The following is a 22,438-nucleotide window of genomic DNA, read 5'->3' as shown; positions in this document are numbered from 1 at the left end:
CCTGGCATCTTATCAGAAAAGGAGAATCTCAAGCCTCACTGCAGATCCAGTGAACCAGAATCCATATTTTAACGATTCTCCAGGTGATGGGTAAGCACATCAAAGCTTGAGGAGTAAATAACGATTCCAGATGGTGCCTCACCTTGACTACTTGTCTCTTTCGTGTATATTTAACTTTTCTCGTTGTAATGCCGTTGTTACCAATGGCAGGGCAGACAGAGTGGAGCATGTGCAGGGTGGCCCTGAGTCCCTTGACTCTGCCAGGCTAGGCTGGAGCCCCTCAGGGCTCCAGGGCCCCTCACTCCTGAGGATAGAAGAACGTAAGCTGATCCTCAGTGATTGCTTGTTTTCTGGCCTCATTTTGGTTTTTTGTTCCACACAAGATCTGACTGCAGAGCAAAGGCATGACTTAAACTCCTTAAATTAAACCTGCTTAACTTACACCACTGAATTTGCCTATTTAACTTGATGCTTTTCCTTGCTTTCTATCATAGACAGCTCCATTTGATCAGGACCCCATGCATCCCCCTAACTTTTTGGTATTTCGTGTCTGGTGCTCGGATGCAACCCCATCTGTGAGCCTCAGACCTCCAGCAACTCAGCCTCCCACACAGCCTTGTGCAAAGGTGCCGTGGGGCATGACTACAGGCCAGTGTCTACCCAAGGGACACCATTTTTTTTTTTTTTTTTTTTGCGGTATGCGGGCCTCTCACTGTTGTGGCCTCTCCCGTTGCGGAGCACAGGCTCCGGATGCGCAGGCCCAGCGGCCATGGCTCACGGGCCCAGCCGCTCCGCGGCATATGGGATCCTCTCAGACCGGGGCACGAACCCGTATCCCCTGCATTGGCAGGCGGACTCTCAACCACTGCACCACCAGGGAGGCCCGGGACACCATTTTTTAAAACTCCCTTGTTTTGAAAATGTTTCCCTGAAATTCTGTGTGTATTACTTTGATATTCCTGAAGAGATTCTGGTATCTGAAGCTTTTCATGCATTCAGCTCTTTTGCATGAAGCCTGAGCTGATCAGTAATAAACATTGCCATGAAGTAGCAGCTATGATCATAATTTCCTTACAATCTGAAAACAGCCGGAGGGAACTCCCAGGCGGTCCAGTGGTCAGGACTCCGTGCTTCCACTGCAGGGGGCATGGGTTCAATTCCTGGTCGGGGAACTAAGATCCTGCATGCCTCAAGGTGTGGCCAGAAAATATAATAAACAAAATAAAACAAAACAAAATAACAGGAATTTTTGCTTCTGTACAGGCAGCCAAGAAGTTATGAGGAAGTAACTGTGTGTCTGCAAGGAATTGGGGGTATCTTTTCCTTGATCACTTAGTATGTCCAGCCGAGAAACTTTGACAGGACTGCACAAGATGGGCAGCATCATAGGCCTGCCATTCACTTTGATATGATCCCAGATATCCACTCTTTTCCATGCTTTCTTCCCCTGAAGGACAAAGCACTACGTTGCAAATTGGCTTTCCAAACCTTAGGACCCAGCATGGCCTCGTGACCGTGGCAGTGTCGTGTGGAGGCATGGACAGTGGTCCTGGGTTCCCACGTCTCCAGAGAAGAAACAAACTCTCTCTTCCCTCCAAGGAGAAATTGAATGGGGAGGTACGTAGACAGGTAGAAAGATATAAACTAGATGGACTTTTCCAAATTTTTCTGTGGGGATATACTACTTTTATAATCATCTAAAAATTACAGTAAAACTCAATTTTTAAACATCACCTCGGGTGGGAAGGAGATTGTTATGAGATCAAGTGAGAACCTTCACTGAATATAATTTTATAATTTTAATTTTTGATTGTATTACCTATTCAAAATATTTACCAAAAATATAAATTCTATTCATCCTTAAAGCTCATTTCAAACCCATTTCAAACTCATTCCATTTCTCCATGAAACTTTCCTTAATTCCCCACCCAGACAGATTTCCCCATCTTTAACTCTCACAGAAACATGGATTCTTTGTTTGTTTGGGTTTTTTTATTGAAGTATAGTTGATTCACAATGTTGTGTTAATTTCTGCTGTACAGCAAAGTGATTCAGTTATACCTATATATACATTCTTTTAAAAATTATTTTCCATTATGGTGTTTTACAGGATATTGAATATAGTTCCCTGTGCTATACAGTAGGACCTTGTTGTTTATCCATTCTATGTATAATGGTTTGCATCTGCTAACCCCAAACTCCCAATCCATCCCTCCCTCTTGGCAATCACAAGTCTGTTCTCTAAGGACATGGATTCCTTGAATAAGATGTTGTTGGACCCTTGACATCTGCCCTACATTGTGCTCTACCTCAGACGTCTCAGACTTTGCAAAGTTACACACCAGTAAAGCTTCCCATCCCAGTTTTCCCCAAATTATTTTAGTGACCACCATAGGGTTGCCAGTATTTGGGTGGAAGGGCGGTGCTAGGTACAGACATTTTCAAAAGCAACCATGGGTCAGTCAGTTCCCTTTTTGTTCAAGGCTGCTCGTGTAGCTTGCCATCAATTCCTGATTCTTACACTGGGGATGTTCATCTTTTTTCTAGTTCCCTTCCTGGAATGTTAGGTAAATAAAAGGAACTATGGAATTAAAAAAGTCAAAACCAGTCACCACACCACCTACCACTGTTGATTTTACTAGAGAAAGAATGTTTTTTGTTTGGGTTTTTTTTTTTTTTTTAAGGAAAGGATATAATCTCAGAATAAATAGTCATAAATTTTAAACACAATTGTTTTAATTTTCCCCATTACACTTCAGACAGGTGAAAGCTTGATCTGGGCCACAAATTTGGGAACAGTTTGTTTATTGCTCTTCCTGTGAGGGTATCTCTGCAGGTAAGTTTTGTTCTATCCCTGGATTCTAAGTTTCTCAAAGCTGCCTCATCTGGTAGAAACAGAGCTTGGGAGAGGCACACATTGCTTCTGCTTATTCCCACAGATGGGGCTTTGTCTCATGGCCACACTCAGCTGCAAGGGAAACTGGGAAACTCAGTCTTTATTCATGGCAACTATGTATGTTAGTTTCCTAGGGTTGTGGCTACAAATGAGCACAAACTTTGTGGCTTACAGTAACAGAAATCTTTTCTCTTTCAATTTCAGAGGCCAAAAGTCCAAAATTGTTGTGTAATAGGGCTGTGCTCCATCTGGAGGCTCTAGGGAGGATCCATCCTTGCCTCTTCCAGCTCCAGGCGTTCCATGGCTTGTGGCTGCAAAACTCCAATCTCGGCCTCTGTCTTCATATGGTCTTCCCTTCTCTCTGTGTCTATCCTCTGCCTTCTTCCTATAAAGACACTTGTCATTGGATTTAGTGGCCACTTGGATATTCCAGGATGGTCTCATCTCAAGATCTTTAACTTAATTACATTTGCAAAGACTCCTTTTCCAAATAAGGTCACAATCACATGTTTAGGGGGTTGGGATGCAGACATATCTTTTGGGGAACCCACTACACTCTGTATCCAGCACAAATGATTTTATTAGGAAAAGGGAAATACAGACACTGGGGAACAATGAGCAGTCTCTGCCCTCTGCAGGAGGATGGACATCCTCGGGAACCCATAGAGCCAAGCTTTGCAGAACTGGGAAAGTAGATGGGGACTTGCGTGGGGCTGAGAATTTGAGACAGCTCTAGGGACTGGTTACATTGTCAGCTGTTCAGCAGTAGCACCTGCCACCACCGTGACCATTCTCCTCTATTTCTGCCCCCTCCCTCCTGTCCCTGCTTGTTTGCACCCTCAGCCCGACTTCCTGTATTACTCATGGCTCCCACGGGCTCTTCCATCTCAGGGTCTCTCTCACCTGCTTTCTCTCTCTATGTCCTAGGCTGGGATCCTGTTAGGCAGACTCTGAGATGGTGTTTAGCATTTATTAAGATGTGTCCTTGGGATCAAAACCTGTAAGAGGGAAGGAGAGGAACCAAGACTAGCAGCAGAAGTTGAGCTCTGCTGCTGGCCCGACCACAGCCTACACATGAGTCTATATTTATTCTAACCCTGGGCCACTTCTCTTTCCATACTAAGTAAATAGCCAAATGCTCTGCTCAAAAATGCCCATTGGGAGGATTTTTCATTTTTTCCAAGACCACTCCTCAATGGGACTGCAGTGCAACTGCCATGCCCTTTCTGCTGGTACCCTCCTGCATCAGAGTGGGACTTTAGTCACTAGTGATGAACCTACACTGACACATCATTATCACCCTAAGTCCATGGTGTTGTACATTCTGGGTTTGGACAAATGTCTAAAGATGTGTATCCATCATTACAGTATCACACAGAGCGGCTGCACTGCCCGAAAAATCGTCTGTGCTCCTGATTCTTACATTGGGGATGTTCATCTTTTTTCTAGTTCCCTTCCTGGAATGTTAGGTAAATAAAAGGAACTATGGAATTAAAAAAGTCAAAACCAGTCACCACACCACCTACCACTGTTGATTTCACTAGAGAAATAATTTTTTTTTTAAGGAAAGGATATAATCTCAGAATAAATAGTCGTAAAATTTAAATACAATTATTTTAATTTTCCCCATTACACTTCATTACACTATTCATCCCTCTCCTAACCCCTGGCCATCACTGATTTTTTGACTGTCTCCATAGTTTTTCCTTTTCCAGTATGTCATATAGTTGGAATCACACAGTATGTAGCCTTTTCAGATCGGCTTCTTTCATTTAGTAATATGATTTAAGTTTGTTCCATGACTTTTCACATCTTGATAGCTCATTTTTTCTTTTAGTACTGAATGATACTCCATTGTCTGGATGTATCCCAGTTTACTTATTCATTCACTTACTGAAGAGCATCTTGATTGCTTTCAAGTTGTGGCAGCTCTAAATGAAGCTGCTATAAACATCTATATGCAGGTTTCTGTGTAAATGTAAGGTTTCAACTCCTTTGGAAGAAACGGCCAAACTGTCTCCCTAAGTGACTGTACCATTTTGCATTCCCATTAGCAACGAATAAACATTCTTACTGCTCCACATCTTCACCAGCATATGGTGTTGTCAGTGTTCTGGATTTTGGCCATTCTAATAGGTGTGTAATAACGTCTCCTTGTTGGTTTTTTTTTTTTTTTTTTTTTTGCGGTACGCGGGGCCTCTCACTGTTGTGGCCTCTCCCGTTGCGGAGCACAGGCTCCGGACGCGCAGGCTCAGCGGCCATGGCTCACGGGCCCAGCCGCTCCACGGCATGTGGGATCTTCCTGGACTGGGGCATGAACCCGTGTCCCCTGCATCGGCAGGCAGACTCTCAACCACTGCGCCACCAGGGAAGCCCGTCTCATTGTTTTTTTTTAATTTGCATTTCCCTGATGACGTATTATTTGATGTCTGTATATCTTCTTTGATGAGGTGCCTGTTAAGGTCTGTGACCCATTTTTTAATCAGGTTGTTCATTTTCTTATTGTTGAGTTTGAAGGGTTCTTTGCGTATTTTGTATAATAGTCCTTTATCAGGTGTGTCTTTTGCAAATATTTTCTCCCACTCTGTGGCTTGTCTTTTCATCCTCTTGACATTGCCTTTCCCAGAGCAGGTGTATTTTTAATTTTCCAGCTTATCAATTTTTTCATTTATGGATTGTGCCTTTGGTGGCATCACCAAACCCAAGGTCATCTCGAATTTCTCCTGTGCTACCTTCCAGGAATTTTATAGTTTTGCATTTTATATTTAGGTCTATGATCCACTTTGAGTCAATTTTTGTGAAGGATGTAAGGTCTGTGTCTAGATTCAATTTGTGCAGCACCATTTGTGAAAAGACTATCTTTGCTCCATTGTATTGCATTTCCTCCTTTGTCAGAGATCAATTGACTATATATCCGTGGATCTATGTCTACGCTCTCTATTCTGTTGCATTAATCTATTTGTCTGTTCTTTCAGCCATGCTGTGCTGTCTTGACTACTGTAGTTTTTACAGTGAGTTGAAGTTGGGTAGTGTTGATCCTCCAATTTGTTCTTCTCCTTCAATATTGTGCTGACTATTCTGGGTCTTTTGCTTCTCCATATTAGCTTTAGAATCCGTTTGTTGATATCCACAAAACAACTTCCTGGGATTTTGATTGGGATTGCATTGACTCTATAGATCAAGTTGGGAAGAATTGACATCTTGACAATATTGAGTCTTTCTATCCAAGAACATCTCTCTGTTTACTTTGTTCTTTGATTTTATTAATCAGAGTTTTCCTCATATAGATCTTGTACATATTTTGTTAGATTTGTATCTAACTATTTCATTTTGGGGGTGCTAATGTAAACAATATTGTGTTTTTAATTTCAAAGTCCACATTTTCATTGCTGATATACAGGAGAGTGATTGACTTTTGACTTTTGTATATTAACCTTGTATCTTGCAACCTTGTTGTAATTGCTTATTATTTTCAAGAGATTTTTTTTTGGTCAGTTCTTTTGATTTTCTACATAGACGATAATGCCATTTGCGAACAAAGACAGTTTTATTTCTTCCTTCCCAAGCTGTATACCTTTTTATTTCCTTTTCTTGTCTTATTGCATAACTTAGAACTTCCAGTGCAACGTTGGAAAGAAGTAGTGAGAGGGTATATCCTTTCCTTGTACCTGATCTTAGTGGGAAAGCTTTGAATTTGTTACCATTAGTGTGATGTTAGTGGTAGGCTTTTGGTAGATATTCTTTATCAAGTTGAGGATCATCTTGAGCTTTTTAGGTTAGAGACTCTGTCATGGGGAGGAACATAGGAAATCAGCTGTCAGGCATAAGAGAGCCCTGGCTTTCAGAAACAAGGCTGGACCCAGAGGTGAGAACAGAGCCTCAAGGAGGGTTGGGGAACAGCTGTGACCCTGTTCATTCCTCCTTTTGTGGGTTAGGAATGGTTCTAGGGCTGAGGATGGATCTGAGCCTCCAGCTGGGGAAAGGAGGAACTGGGACTATCTCTGAGACCACTGACCTGTGAGGTTAAAGGCCATGCTCCAGGTGAGAATGCAGGGACCCCTGGGAGGCATCTTGGGGAGAGGCCTAGACAAACAGATCCTGTGAGTGTGACACAAGGCATGAAGCTGCCTCTGATCAAGGATATTCTGAAGGCAGAAGTCTGATGGAACAGTCAGGAGAGGTGGGTGTGGACTGCTGGGCTCAGAGATGGCAGCCTAGGCTGGGATCCTGCACAGCCTTGGGGAACATGGGGCACTGGCACTGGTTGAGGGAGCCAACAGAGAGATGGGAGGGAGTTCAAGGCTCACAGGGCCTCCTTTTCCCATCCTGGGGACCGCCATCCAACCCCACCATTGGCAGAGACCTGCCCAAGACTCAGGGAGTGCTTAGACTCTGTTCCTAGATTCAGACACATCTTCCCCAGCGCCCTGCATGAGATTCTGCTTCTCTCTAGACTGTGGTTTTAGTTTTATCTTTAGACTGCTCTCTCTGTTGCATAATTTGATTCTGTTGAATTGATGGTTTCTTGAGTATGACAGAGGAAATGGTAAGCATGTGTTTTGGGGTGATTAGCATGGGAATGGGGGAGCTGATGAGACACATGGGTTCTCTCACACCAGGCGGTCTCAGGCAAGGGGGGAGCTTTGGAGTTTGGTGGGAAGGCAGATGAGCAGAGCTGAGTAGATTCAGACCGCATGGGCTTATCAGCCCTGGGGTACAAGGCCATTAGGGCCTCTCCCATCTGCGTGCTGCCCCAAGACCTGGCCCCCAGCTCTGATCCTTCCTCCCAGCCTGGCAGATGGGGTGGCTTTCCATGCAGTTGGTTCTCCTGTAGGCTTCAGAGATTCTCTGCATCACTGTCTTTCTTCAAGGGGCCACTCCCTCTGCAGCCTCCTTCTCCCTCAACACCCACTAGGGAAGGAGGCCTCAAAACTGCCATAAGGGCATTCCACATTCTTAGGATTTTGTTTCCCTACTGATTACAAGATAAAACTTGACAGGGGTAATAAATCTGGCTCATTGAGGGAAGTCACAAAGGTTCTGGAAATTCCATGGACATTCCTCTGCACAGAATTGTCAGTGGTGCTCAGTGATGTTATCTCGACTTTGATGGCCTTGCGGAAGGTCCCTTGTCCTTTTGTTTTTAGGAGGAGAAACCCCACCCAGCCTCAACGCTGCCTGAGAGAGGGCCCTGAGGAGGCCTTCATTCCCAACTTGGCCCTGAACTATCAAGAATGGGAGAGAGGTCAGCTGTCTGGTGGCCCCAAGCCAGCTGGAACTGGTTACCATCTTCCCCAAGAGACCATCAGGGCCAGGCCCAGCACACTGACTTTCTGATTCATCCCAGTCACTGCCAGAATTCCAGGCTCCCAAGGCTTCCCCTGTGACCCAGAAATTCATTCCCAAGTTCTCTGTATGCTTCCTAATTGGACCCCTTGTCTGATACCTCAGCCTTTCCAAACCCTACCTTGCACTCCTGGGAACTCCTGGTCTAGCAACAGCTCAGGCTCCTTTCTCTGACTGTTCCCTTAATTCCTGTTAAGTGTTGAATTGCAAACCCCACCCCCCATCCATATGCTGAAGTCCTAACCACCAGGACCTCAGAATGTGCCCTTATTTGGAGATAGAGTCTTTACAGAGGTAATCAAGTTCAAATGAGGCCATTAGGGGCCAAATGAGGTCAAAATGGATCCCTAAGGCAATAGAACTGGTATCCTCATAAAAAGAGGAAATTTGGAAACAGGCATGCATACAGAAAGGACAGTCTGTGAATATAAACGCTGCCATCTATAAGCCAAGGAGAGAGGCCAGGGACAGATCCTTCCTTCCAGTCCTTAGAAGGAAACAGCCCTACCAATAACTTGACTTTAGGCTTCTGGCCTCCAGAGCTAAGACAGATTTTGTTGGTTGAGCCACTCAGTCTATGCTACTGTGTTAAGGCAGTCCCAGAAAACTATGATACCCATCTAGCTCTGACTCAAGCCTGCCCTCCCCTGAGGACATTTGCTTCCTCTACAGCTCTCTCCAGCAGAGGGTTTTTTCTCCCATTCCTGTCTTCTAAAATCCCCAGCTCATTTGAAGTTCACGGCATCAGACTCTACCCAGCTTCCTTCCATGTTGCTGGCATCTGCTGACGCTACAGTCGACCCCTCTCAATCACTGATGGCTTGAGGACCTGGTTTGCTGTCTCCTTCCCTCCACTCCTTAGAGCATCATCTCCAAGATCCATTCCATCCAGTACCCCAGCCTCTTGGTCACTCATCACATGAGTGGCAGAGCTGTGGTTCAGAGCCTGTTTCTTTCTACAATCCCACAGCCAACAGGTGAAGTACCTGGATTCTGGAGTCCATCTACCTGGGGTTGATTTCCATCCCTGCCACCTAGAGCTGTGAGTCCTTGGGCACTGCCATCTTCTAAACTCTCTGTGTATCAATGTCTTTGTTTATAAAGTAAAGATAAGACTCGTGTCTTCTTTATGAAGCTGTTTTGAGGACTAAATTAGAACATTCAACTAAGAAACTATGTGGCACATAAAAAACTCATAATAAATGAGTAGTATTAGTATTAATATAGCCTGGAAATAAGAGCAGTCTAGTAGGTAGAACTTTGTATCCCAAGAGGATGAGAGCAGAGTGAGAGGACAAGCTGAGGAATTGTTTACTTAATTACTTTATATGCTATATACTTTATATACTAGCTACTTTATATACTAATGGTAGGATCAGGTCTGGAATACAGACTTTCTAAGTCCCAGAAAATGACAATGCAATAAATAAAATTAATTTATATTTATTGTATAAGTCAAGGTCCGATCCAGAGACAGAAATTACATATTTAACTTTGCTGTGTAGCAGAAACGAACACAACATCGTAAATCAAGTATACGTCGATAAAATAAACTTTATTTTTATTTATTTTTCTTACTTTTTAATTAATTTTTATTGGAGTATAGTTGCTTTACAATGTTTAAAATAAATTTTAAAAAAAGAAATTACACGATTTATTTGACCAGAGAGAATCTGACATACATAATTGTTAAGTATAAAGTTGTTAACTTGGTAACTAAAAAGTTAAAAAGAGAGAGTGAGCACTTTAAGGTATCATGGAGGTAGCAACTGCAGACTGTAGCTACCAGCCCAAGTGCTGGGGGAAAAAAGGGAAGAGCTTGGAATTATAAAAACGTAGAAATTGAGAGAAGGGACCCCATTCAGGTGACGCTCAGACCTCTGAAGAGGGGACGTTGTTCAGCTGGTGCCAGTGTCTTGGGAGGTGGGGGGCAGAGTTGCCCAATGAAGCCGGTCCTGCCAGTGCTGGAAAAACCACAAAATGGAGAGGAAAGAATTGCCACTGCTGGGGTGAGGTAGAGTTCCCTGAGTGAGGCTCATGAGACCAGCTAGGAGGCAGGAAGGGGCAAGTCCTTTCTTCCTCCTCCAGCCTCAAAGCATCTCTCTTGGGTCCCCGTTAACGGACACTAAGAGGGTACCAGCTGAAAAAGCAGAAATGTGGCTGGGGATTCCCAGGCTCAAAATGGCAACAAAGCAGAGAACGGAAGGACCGATTTGGAGCTGAGAGACAATAGCTTAATAACCAGCACAGGCAGGTTATCGATATGGGAGGAAAATAAGGAAATGTGTGTGGCAGGGTGGGTTGGGAAGGGGCTGGGTTGTCCAATCAAAAGATGAATTTCAGGGCTTCCCTGGTGGCGCAGTGGTTGGGAGTCCGCCTGCCGATGCAGGGGACACGGGTTCGTGCCCCGGTCCAGGAAGATCCCACATGCCGCGGAGCGGCTGGGCCTGTGAGCCATGGCCGCTGAGCCTGCGCGTCCGGAGCCTGTGCTCTGCAACGGGAGAGGCCACAACAGTGAGAGGCCCGCATACCGCAAAAAAAAAAAAAAAAAAAAAAAAAAAAACAACCAACACTGAATTCCTATGGCTAAGTTGACCAGAGAATCCTTTGTTTTTTTAATTTTTTAAAATTAAAAAAATTTTTATTTTATATTGGAGTAGAGTTGATTAACAATGTTGTGTTAGTTTCAGGTGTACAGCAAAGTGATTCAGTTATACATATACATGTATTTATTCTTTTTCAAATTCTTTTCCCATTTAGGTTATTACAGAGTACTGGGCAGAGTTCCCTGTGCTATATAGTAAGTCCTTGTTGGTTATCTATGCCCTTGTTTTTTTCTCAGAGCTGCTGAGTGACATTGGTCCAGAATTTAAAAAGCAAACATGCTAGACACAGAGCTGATCTCCATAGGAACAGAGATATTACAAATACCTAAGAAAAATATGAGCATACCAATTAACAATAATTCATAAAGGAAGAAATGCAAATACCCCCATAAATGTGAAAAAATGTTTAACCAAGAAGATGCAACTTCATACCATTTTCTCAATAAGAATGACAAAGATTGAATGGAATAGTAACATACAGTGTTTGCAAAAGTCGGTAAAAGAAGAGGAACTCAAATTCTCACGCACTATTGGTGAGAGTGTAAATTGTTTTAAACTTTCAATGGGGCTACTTGTTAATAAGTATCAATAGCTTTAAATCAAAATACTTATATCCCTTCACCCAGCTATTTCACTTCTGAGAATTTATTTGAAGGAGCTACTTAGAGAGAAGTGCATGGATCTGTACCAAGAAGTTCTTTGAAGTGCTTTTTATAGTAAAAAAAGGAAAAAAAAAAAGGAAAACACCTAAATATTAAATGAGAATATTAGGTCAATCAATTATGGTGCATACTCATCCATAAAAATATGTTCTCAATGTACTGTTAAGTGAAAATGCTGGTTGAAAAATAATACTTTTTGTCCTCAAATTATAAATCATGTATTTTTGCAAATATAAAACGAAATATAAATATAACAATATAAAAGGAAAAGACTGGAAGGGCATACATCAAAAAATGTCAAAAGTTTTTTTCTCTGGCTAGAACTATGGGTGATTTTTGTTTACTTCTTTTGCTTAGCTGTAGTTTCTAATTTTTCAACATGTTTTTTGTTTGTTTGTTTGTTTGTTTTAATTATTTATTTTTGGCTGCGTTGGGTCTTCGTTGCTGCACATGGGCTTTCTCTAGTTGCGGCGAGCGGAGGCTACCCTTCCTTGCAGTGCATGGGCTTCTCATTGTGGTGGCTTCTCTTGTTGCAGAGCATGGCCTCTAGGCAGGTGGGCTACAGTGGCTGTGGCTCGAGGGCTCTAGAGCACAGGCTCAGTAGTTGTGGCGCACGGGCTCAGTTGCCCCGCGGCATGTGGGATCTTCCCGGACCAGGGCTCGAACCCATGTCCCCTGCATTGGCAGGCGGATTCTTAACCACTGTGCCACCAGGGAAGCCCTCAACATGTATTATTTATGAACAGGGCAGGAAAAGAGAAGCAAAAGCTTACTGGTCACTGAAACTGCTAATGTATCTAAAGACAGCTGGGCCCATCAGGAAGGAGGTGTAGAGCCCTTGGCAGGCAGACAGACAAGGGCAGCTGTGGAGTCCAAAGCCATTCAAGTCCTATTCAGAGGATGGGACCCTGGGGAAACTAAGGCACAGATCTCTCCTGTGAGATGAACACCATCAGCCATCACGCTAAATAATTAAACATGCGAATCATCCACTGATCTCCCCATTCCAGGCCTTGAGGATTAGAATTCATCCCCCCAGCATGGCTCGGAGAGAATATTGGATAGAGATTGCAAGTGTTTCATGTCTCTGCAATTATATTTCTTGCTGTAAATTGATAAGCCAAGGTGACGAGGAGGGGGAAGGGAGCATGGTCTGGCCTGGAGCTTCTGGCTCTCAGGGCCACTGCTCTCTGCCCTGACCTGTGAGGCTACCACTTGGGCTAGTTAATGGAAGACCTCGGGCCCCTAGGAAGCAGCGAGTTCCAGCCACTGCCTGGAGTTGTCATCAAAGACAAGTTTATTCCCCAAGGTAATGTAACCTCATCCTCTAAGCAAAAGAACAAATTCTCAGAACTCTAAGACAGAAAGAAACACTGGATCACAAAGGAGAAATGTTCTTCCCCTGGAGCCATTTGTTCCCCAGCTTGAGACTTAGGGCAAAACTCCTAACAGCCCCCTATATCTCCAATTCTTGAACTTCATGGGGTGTCACAAAGAGGGAAGGTGCTGATGGATGGTAAGCACTTAGATCAGTGTCAGGCACATAGTAAAAGTTGAATAAATGTTCATTGTGATCATTATTTCCCCAGTTTATTTCTGCTCCTACAACAGACCCATGTGCCACCAGAAGGGCCACCCGGCTTCTGGGTGTCTGCATGCAGAGATCAGGAAAAGTATTTGGAGGTAAGTTTATTCTCTGACACGCTACTGAAAGCCCAAGGGTCGAGATAGTCTTTAAATTTCATGATCTTCAAATGCAACAACTCCAAGGACCAGTTGGAGGAAGCCCTTTTGCGATGTCATTCCCCACGAGAGCACATTTGGTGTGGATTTGAAGCCAGTAGCCTCATCTGCCTAACCAAGGAGATTCTGACACTAGACCAGAGGTAAAAATAAAATCTCGAACTTGTTCCCAACATGGCACAACTCAACGTTAGAGGAATTACAGTGAACCTCTCTCTAAACCCATCACGACATCAAGAAACCCAGGAATGGTGCAGTCCTTGAGTTTGACGGGAGAAAATATGATGTTTCAAAAATTAAGGGAAAATATTAGAAGGAACTGAAGCATTCAAATAATTGGATTCCAAAAATAAAGGCAGATGCTCTCGTGGTACGATCAGGAGTGTTTAAAAGAATGAGACAGACTGCCTGGGTCCAAATCCTACTGTCAGTCGGACTTCAAACAAGTTACTCAGTCTCTCCATACCTCTGCTTCCTCATTTCCAAACTGGGGATGCTATTTTCCTTTTTACACAGGACCACTTTGAAAGTTCAGTGGGATGATCCATGGAATGTGCTTAGAGCTGGCCCTGGACAGAAGTACGTGCTCAATATATGATCCTGGATGTTTGTTTTTGTTTTATTTTATTTTTTGTTTCTCTGTCTTTTTTCTTCCTTCCTGTTCTGTAGGTCACATTCTAGAATTTTCTCTAATTTAATTTTGATTTCTCTATACTGTTTTTGAGTGTATATCTTAGTACAGCCTTTATAAAATTGAAGTATAGTTGATTTATAATGTTGTTTTAGTTTCTGGTGTATAGCAAAGTAATTCAGTTACATATATATATATATATATACACACATGTATATATATTCTTTTTCATATTCTTTTCCATTGTGGTTTATTACAGGATATTGAATATAGTTTCCTGTGCTATACAGTAGGACCTTGTTGTTTATCTATTTTATATACAGTAGTTTGTATCTGCTAGTCCGAAACTCCTAATTTATCTCTCCCCCACTCCCTTTCCCCTTTGGTAACCGTAAATTTATTTTCTATGTCTGTGAGTCTGTTTCTGTTTTATAAATAAGTTCATTTGTGTCATATTTTAGATTCCACATATAAGTGATATCAAATGGTATTTGTCTTTCTCTGTCTGATTTACTTCACTTAGTATGATAATCTCTAGGTCCATATCCTGGATGTTTTTGACTGGGAGCAAGTTTACCTTTTCCATACGGTCAGATTAATTAAGTCAAGCAAATCATTTGCTATTCCTCAAGTTTATTTTAATCTTTGAACCATTCACCTGATAGAAGTGGATGCTTTCAGTGCATAGAAAAAAATATTTTACTTATTTTTATTTACTTATTACCAAAAAAATTATATTTTTCCAAAAGAACTTTACTTCTCCCCTTTGGCAAGAGATCTCAACACTTTCCAGCTGTTGATATTTTCTGACTTGCAGACTTTCATTGACTTCCTTTACATCTTTCCTTAACTCTGCAGGACAGGTGCCAACAGCCTTGATGAGATATTCAGAGGAAAGTCTGGCTTCATCTGGCTTCATCCTCTGGCCACCCATTCACAGAAGGCTGGCAGCAGTGGCCCCTACCAGATGACCTCTGCTTTCCCTGGGACAAGGGGGCAGGTAGCACCACTGATGGGCCATCACCAGGTATCTTTTGGCTTCAGGTTGCAGAAATGTTTTGTCCTCTTTCTACGACTTTGATCTCATCTGTCCCACATTGGTTTGTTGTTTGGGAAGCCTCTGCCCCACCCGCCTCTTCCAAACACCACCCTGATCTTCAGAGGTTCTGTGACTCAGTCATGGGGACTCCAGGATTCCAACTGCCCAGGTTTCTGAGGTTATAAGACTTCAGCATCCACAGAGCTCATGTTCCTTCTCAAAGGCCCCAATTTCCAAACAGGAAGGACATAAGCCCCGACCAACGTCACCAAACATCCCAATGGGTGTTATTTGGGTCCAAGTGTACACTGTTTAATGTCAAATGGGTGAAAAGGTCAAACCAGCCTTACTGGAAACCTCCTGATGTATTCTGGACAGACATGAGAGGAAAAGGACATGGCTCATAAAAGTCCACTTAACAGTAATAACCACGTCTCCAGCACAGTGCTTGGATGTTTTCGTGTTTATAAGGGCATCTTTCTTCCTTGAGGGAATTGTCATAGGACGGGGTGGGTGGAGTGGGGTGGGGAAATATGATCAAAGTGTCTGCGATTCCCTCCAGACTCCAACCAGCCTGCACCACACTCCATTCCCCGCTGGACCATGGGCCCCAGCTCAAATGCTCAGAGTTTGTGTTAAAGCTTAGTGACTTCTTTTTAGGTGGTCTTCTTTTTATTAAGTCTGCATTTTTTGGGTGGGTGCTGTATGCCAGGGAATGTACAAGATATATTTCTTTATTTTCACAAACCCTATGACAAAGGGAGGTACTATTATCGTGAGCCCATTTTATACAGGAGGAAACTGAGTCTCTTACCCAAGTTACCCAGCTAGGAAGTGATGGAGACAGGACCCAAGTTTTCACTCACTGAGCCAGGCCCCTCCCCTGCTTTCACTCTCTTCACAGCCTCCCCCCAAGTTGGCAGCTGCTTCACTTTCCTCCCCCTCCCCCTCTGCCCTTCCCGGTTGGTCCCCCTTCCTTTCTTTTGTCCATTCCTTGTTGCTCCTAAGGACAAACTTCCAAACCAAGGCTATTGTGAGGGTTTACTGAACCAGCTTCTGGGGAAATGGAACATGAGCCAGAATTTCAAAGGAGGAAAGTCCCAAAGTTTACAGGTTGGGAGGAGGGTTCCGAGTCTCTTGCCACAACAGTGCTTACTTGGATTCCTGCCTTGGTCTTTCTTCTCCAAGGCCAGGCTCACCAATCCACAACCTCATCCCGGAAAACCCCATTCCTGTCACGTCCGTCAGCCAGAAGAGTCGAGAAAACATATTAAGGTCACATTCACGGACTGCAGCCTTGGGCACTGCAAAGAATAGAAGTCATTCCCTCTCAGAAAATCAGCATCCTCCAATTATTATAGAGACAGGAAATGTCAGCCCTCAGTCCTGCCATGCCCATTCTGGAGCCGGGAGAGAAAGAATTGATCAGTGTCACTTCATGTCCAAAAATGTACAAAATGACCCAAGGGAGGGATCCAATGCTCTCTTAGCATAAGAGATCAAATAATTAATTAACACAAAATGAACCCAAAGTTCTGAAGATTGGAGAATATGAATCTCCCATGGAAACTGACTTTTAAACTTTTTTTTAAAATTGAAGTATAGTTGATTTACAATGTTGTGTGAGTTTCAGGTGTACAGCAAAGTTTCAGGTGAATATATATATTCTTTTTCAGATTTGTTTCCCTTAGAGGTTATTACAAAATATTGAGTATTGTTCCCTGTGCTATACAGTAGGTCCTTGTTGGTTCCCTGTTTTATATATAGTAGTGTGTATTTGTTAATCCCAACCTCCCAATTTATCCCTCCCCCTCTTAAATTTTTAACCTTTAGTATACCCTTAATGTCTTAGTGATACATAGAAAACAACGTGTGTAACATGTATGTAAGCTACAAAGTATAACAAACAGCTGTCAACCTACCACTCACACCCTGAGTACTACAACACATTACCCATCATCTGTATCCAACTGCCTTCCTCCCCTATGTATTCCCTGCCTCCCTCCCGGAAGGAACTGCTATCCTGAATTTTGTGTTTGCTATTTTTTCTTCATAGTTTTTGAGCTTTATAAAAATAGAATCCTGGGCCTCCCTGGTGGCGCAGTCGTTGAGAGTCCGCCTGCTGATGCAGGGGATACGGGTTCGTGCCCCGGTCTGGGAGGATCCCATATGCCGCGGAGCGGCTGGGCCCGTGAGCCATGGCCGCTGGGCCTGCGCATCCGGAGCCTGTGCTCCGCAACGGGAGAGGCCACAACAGTGAGAGGCCCGCATACCGCAAAAAAAAAAAAAGAAAAAAAAAATAGAATCCTATTTTCTGAGACTTGATTTTTTTCATTCAGTTATGTTTCTAAGAATCATTTGTGTTGTTGTGTGTTTCACCATTGTGCTCTAATCAATGAATAAACCTACTATTCTCTGGACGAGAGTTTGGATGGATAACCTTTGTTGGGGGTTGTTGCAAAGAGAGCTGCCATCTCCTGGTCCCATGCAAGAGTTCATTCTTGGGTCATAAAATACACAAATGTTCAACTCTCCAAAATAATGAAAAACGGTTTTCCAAAGAAACTGAATTAATTTACATTCCTCTTATTATTACTGAGCATCTTTTCATATATTCATTCGCCCTTTATTTTCTCCTCCCTGGTGGAATACATATTCATGTTTGTTGCTCATTTTAAATATTATAGAATTGTTTGTATTTTTCTTTTCTAGATGTGGGAATTCTTTACTACTTTAGATACTAATCTTTTGTCATTTATATATCTTGCAAATATCTTTTAGTTTTTGGCTTATGTTTTCCCATGCATCTTTTGGTTTTTTTGTTTTTTGGGGGGCGGTTCGCGGGCCTCTCACTGTTGTGGCCTCTCCCGTTGCAGAGCACAGACTCCGGACTCACAGGCTCAGCAGCCATGGCTCACGGGCCTAGCCGCTCCGCGGCATGTGGGATCTTCCCGGACCGGGGCATGAACCCGTGTCCCCTGCATCAGCAGGCAGACTCTCAACCACTGTGCCACCAGGGAAGCCCCCCATGCATCTTTTGATGAACAGAACTTTGTATGTTTAACGTAGTCAAATCTATTAATATTTATTTTTGTTTTAAGAATTTCTTCCCTACTCCAAGATTAGGTAGGTAGTATTCTATATATCTTCTCAAAGCATTGCTTTTCTTTCCTACAACCTAATATATCTAAAACTGCCTTTGGGAATTGTTTGACTTAGGGATTCAGTCTCACTTGTTTGGGGTTCCATACGGTTGAGCAATTTGCCCAAGTACCATTCTTTGATTTTCTTCCTCCTTTCCCCTACAGATCTGCAAAGCTATTTTTATCATATATCAAATACCATGTATGCATGGTATTCCTGGACTGTCTGTTTTGCAACATTGCTAGATTGTCAATCCCTGTCCCAATATCACACCATTTTCTTTTCCATTGCTTTACAATAAGTCTTGCTCTCCAGAGGGCATGCCTCGTCACTTTATTTTCTTCAGGAGTACATTGACTATTCCAAGTCCTTTATTCTTCTCATATCAATTCTAGAATAAGTTTATGAAACTCTAAACAAAAAAACAAAACCAAAAAAATTATTGGAGTGTATTTTCTCATTGGATTAAACTCACGGATCCCTGTGGGTGAGTGGGGAGAACTGACATCACTGCAGACAGAGCCTGCTTCAGCATTTGTGAATGTTGATTTACCAGCAATATTCTAAACCTTGGCAATTATGTAAATGACATTCTTAAGACTGAACACTTTCAAGAGTGAAGGAGTCAGGCTCTGTGATTGTAGCAAGCACAGAGTCGGAAAAAAATATGTTTAACCTTGCTCAAAAATTCTTTGTACATAGGCTGTAATACACAAATCCCACTAGGGAGAAATAAAAACTGAAACACTGCTTTTCTTCTCTTTCTTTCTTTTTTTTTTTAAACATCTTTATTGGAGTATAATTGCTTTACAATGGTGTGTTAGTTTCTGCTTTATAACAAAGTGAATCAGTTATACATATACATATGTTCCCATATCTCTTCCCTCTTGGTTTCCCTCCCTCCCACCCTCCCTATCCCATCCCTCTAGGTGGTCACAAAGCACCGAGCTGATCTCCCTGTGCTATGCGGCTGCTTCCCACTAGCTATCTATTTTATGTTTGGTAGTGTATATATATCCATGCCACTCTCACTTTGTCACAGCTTACCCTTCCCCCTCTCCATATCCTCAAGTCCATTCTCTAGTAGGTCTGTGTCTTTGTTCCCGTCTTACCCCTGGGTTCTTCATGACATTTTTTTTTCTTAGATTCCATATATATGTGTTAATACGGTATTTGTCTTTCTCTTTCTGACTTACTTCACTCTGTATGACAGACTCTAGGTCTATCCACCTCACTACAAATAACTCAATTTCGTTTCTTTTTATGGCTGAGTAATATTCCATTGTATATATGTGCCACATCTTCTTTATCCATTCATCCGATGATGGACACTTAGGTTGCTTCCATCTCTTGGCTATTGTAAATAGAGCTGCAATGAACATTTTGGTACATGACTCTTTTTGAATTATGGTTTTCTCAGGGTATATGGCCAGTAGTGGGATTACTGGGTCATATGGTAGTTCTATTTGTAGTTTTTTAAGGAACCTCCATACCATTCTCCATAGTGGCTGTACCAATTCACATTCCCACCAACAGTGCAAGAGGGTTCCCTTTTCTCCACACCCTCTCCAGCATTTATTGTTTCTAGATTTTTTGATGATGGCCATTCTGACTGGTGTGAGATGATATCTCATTGTAGTTTTGATTTGCATTTCTCTAATGATTAATGATGCTGAGCATTCTTTCTTTCTTTTTTTTTTTTTTGTGGTACGCAGGCCTCTCACTGTTGTGGCCTCTCCCCTTGCGGAGCACAGGCTCCAGACGCGCAGGCCCAGTGGCCATGGCTCACAGGCCCAGCCGCTCTGCGGCATGTGGGACCTTCCTGGACCGGGGCACGAACCCGTGTCCCCTGCATCGGCAGGCAGACTCTCAAACACTGCGCCACCAGGGAAGCCCTGTTGAGCATTCTTTCATGTGAAACACTGCTTTCCATTAGAAGGTCAGGAAGGGGGTGTGTATAGCATTTTTCCAGGAAGGATGATAACATCTCACCAGTGTGTTTGTTTGTTTGTTTGTTTGTTTTCCACCCATCCCTGCACTGAATATGCACCACTGGCACAAAGCAGTTGCTAATCAGTCAGAAGATATTTCTCTGGTTATCCATGCTGTCTGGTTTGTCTGGACAGCACTTTTTATTTGAACTGAAAAGAGGTTGGCTGCTGCTTCACATTTGCTTTCTAAAAGTCTCTTGCAAAATGTCTCTTCTGGCCCATGCTAACCTGGATCCATGCAGGGAAGGAAATTCTTGGAAATATAGTTCCAGCTTTGCTAAGTCAACACAAGTCCAAAAATTATGTTCACCTTTTTTTTTATCATTTGTTCTTGCATCTCAGACTATCCCTCTAGGGCCATTTTCCTTCTTCTTGAAGCATGTACTTTAAAGATACTTTTAGTTCAGGTATCTTTTTTTTTTTATTGAAGTATAGTTGATTTACAATGTTGTGTTAACTTCTGATATACAGGATAGTTCAGGTATCTCGATGGCAGAGTCTCAGTTTGTATCCATACTTGACTTCATTTCACCTTCATTACTGAAAGAGAGTTTTACTGAGCATAGAATTCTAGTTTGAAAGTTATTTTATCTCAAAAATCTGAAGGTACAATTATATTGGCTTTGGCTTCCATTGATGCTGTTGAAAAGTCTGCTTCTCATTCTGTTATTATTTTGTAGTGATCGCCACTTTCTCTGACTGCTTTTAAGGTCTTCCCTTGCACTTCCATGTTCTGTAGTTTTGAAATATTGTAGCCAGTTGTGACCGCTTTTAATTTATCCTGCTTATCCAGACATGCTTCTTGTATCCATAGGTTTAAGTTTTTCATCAGTTTTGAAATGGTGCATCTGCCATCTATTTAAATGTTGCCTCTTTGCCATTCTCTGTATTTTCCCTTTCTGAGATTCTGATTTTTTAAAAAATCTCATTCTATTGTTTCTATCTCTTAACTCCATTTTCATACTCTCCAACTACTTGTCTCTCTGTGTTATATTCTGGGTAATTTCTGATTTTATCTTTCAATTCACTAATTTTCTCATCACGTGTGTAATATATACTACTATCCAACTCATCCACTGGGTTTTCTGTTTCAACAGATGTACCCACACACATACTCCTATACATAGGTATATGTACAAGTTCAATATATATGCCATCTTTCTTTTGCAAATCTGCCTGGTCATTCGCTTTAGCTCATTCATTTTTATGATTTAATCCTTCATTTCTTTAAACATTTTAGTCACGCAGTTCAATAATCTGTAGACCCTGAGGGTCTAAAGCTATTATTTATTGTCACTGCCTATTGTCATTCACAGAGAGTCAGTGATCTTTGACTAGGAGCTTATTGCTTCATCTTTTCTTTTTTTAAATTTATTTATTTATTTATTTATTTGGCTGTGTTGGGCCTTCATTGCTGCACACGGGTTTTCCCTAGTTGTGGCGAGCAGAGGGTACTCTTTGTTGCGGTGCATGGGCTTCTCATTGCGGTAGCTTCTCTTGTTGCGGAGCACAGGCTCTAGGCACTCGGGCTTCAGTAGTTGTGGCACATGGACTCAGTAGTTGTGGCTCGTGGGGTCTAGAGCACAGGCTCAGTAGTTGTGGCGTACGGGCTTAGTTGCTCTGCGGCATGTGGGATCTTCCCCGACCAGAGCTTGAACCCATGTCCCCTGCGTTGGCAGGCAGATTCTTAACCACTGCGCCACCAGGGAAGTCCCCATCTTTTTTTTTAAATTATTATTTACTTATATATTTATTTATTTTGGCTGTGCCAGGTCTTAATTGCAACACGCAGGATCTTTAGTCATGGTGCGCGGGATCCTCTGTAGTTGTGGTGTGGGGAATTCTTAGTTGCGGCATGCATGCAGGATCTAGTTCCCTGACCAGGGATCGAACCCGGGCCCCCTGCGTTGGGAGCGTGGAGTCTTACCCACTGGACCGCCAGGGAAGTCCCCTTTTTGCTTCATGTTAACCTGAGTGAGTCTTGTTAGCCTCAACTGGGGACACTACTCCAGAGCAGACTTCCTTCTGCTTCTGCTTGGAGAGGGGGACACCACTCTCTCAGGGTCACTTCAGCCCTTATCCCCAGACCTTGACCCAGTGCAAGAGCCCCTGGTCCAGGTTCCCCATCTCACGGCCTCCCCTGGGACTCAGCATTCGCACAGCAGCACTGCCTTTGCATTCCAGAACCACCTCCCAGACGCTGTGGGCTCTGGCCCCAGCTCTCATCATGGGATTGTTTTCAGTGGGGGTGGGTGGTGGGGTGGGAGGGTCATTGGAGAACCCCGCTACTTCTTATTGGGCTCATGATTCTTTGAAGAGTGTGTGCTATCTAGGGTCCCGATACTTTGCAGCAGCAGGGTCCCTCAGCGAGTCTGGTCAG

This window comes from Mesoplodon mirus (genome assembly GCF_964341445.2).
Source record: "Mesoplodon mirus genome assembly, chromosome: 11".
NCBI classification, from domain to species: domain Eukaryota; kingdom Metazoa; phylum Chordata; class Mammalia; order Artiodactyla; family Ziphiidae; genus Mesoplodon; species Mesoplodon mirus.
The sequence above is the reverse complement of the archived record's forward strand: the minus strand, read 5'-3'. Positions refer to the sequence as shown.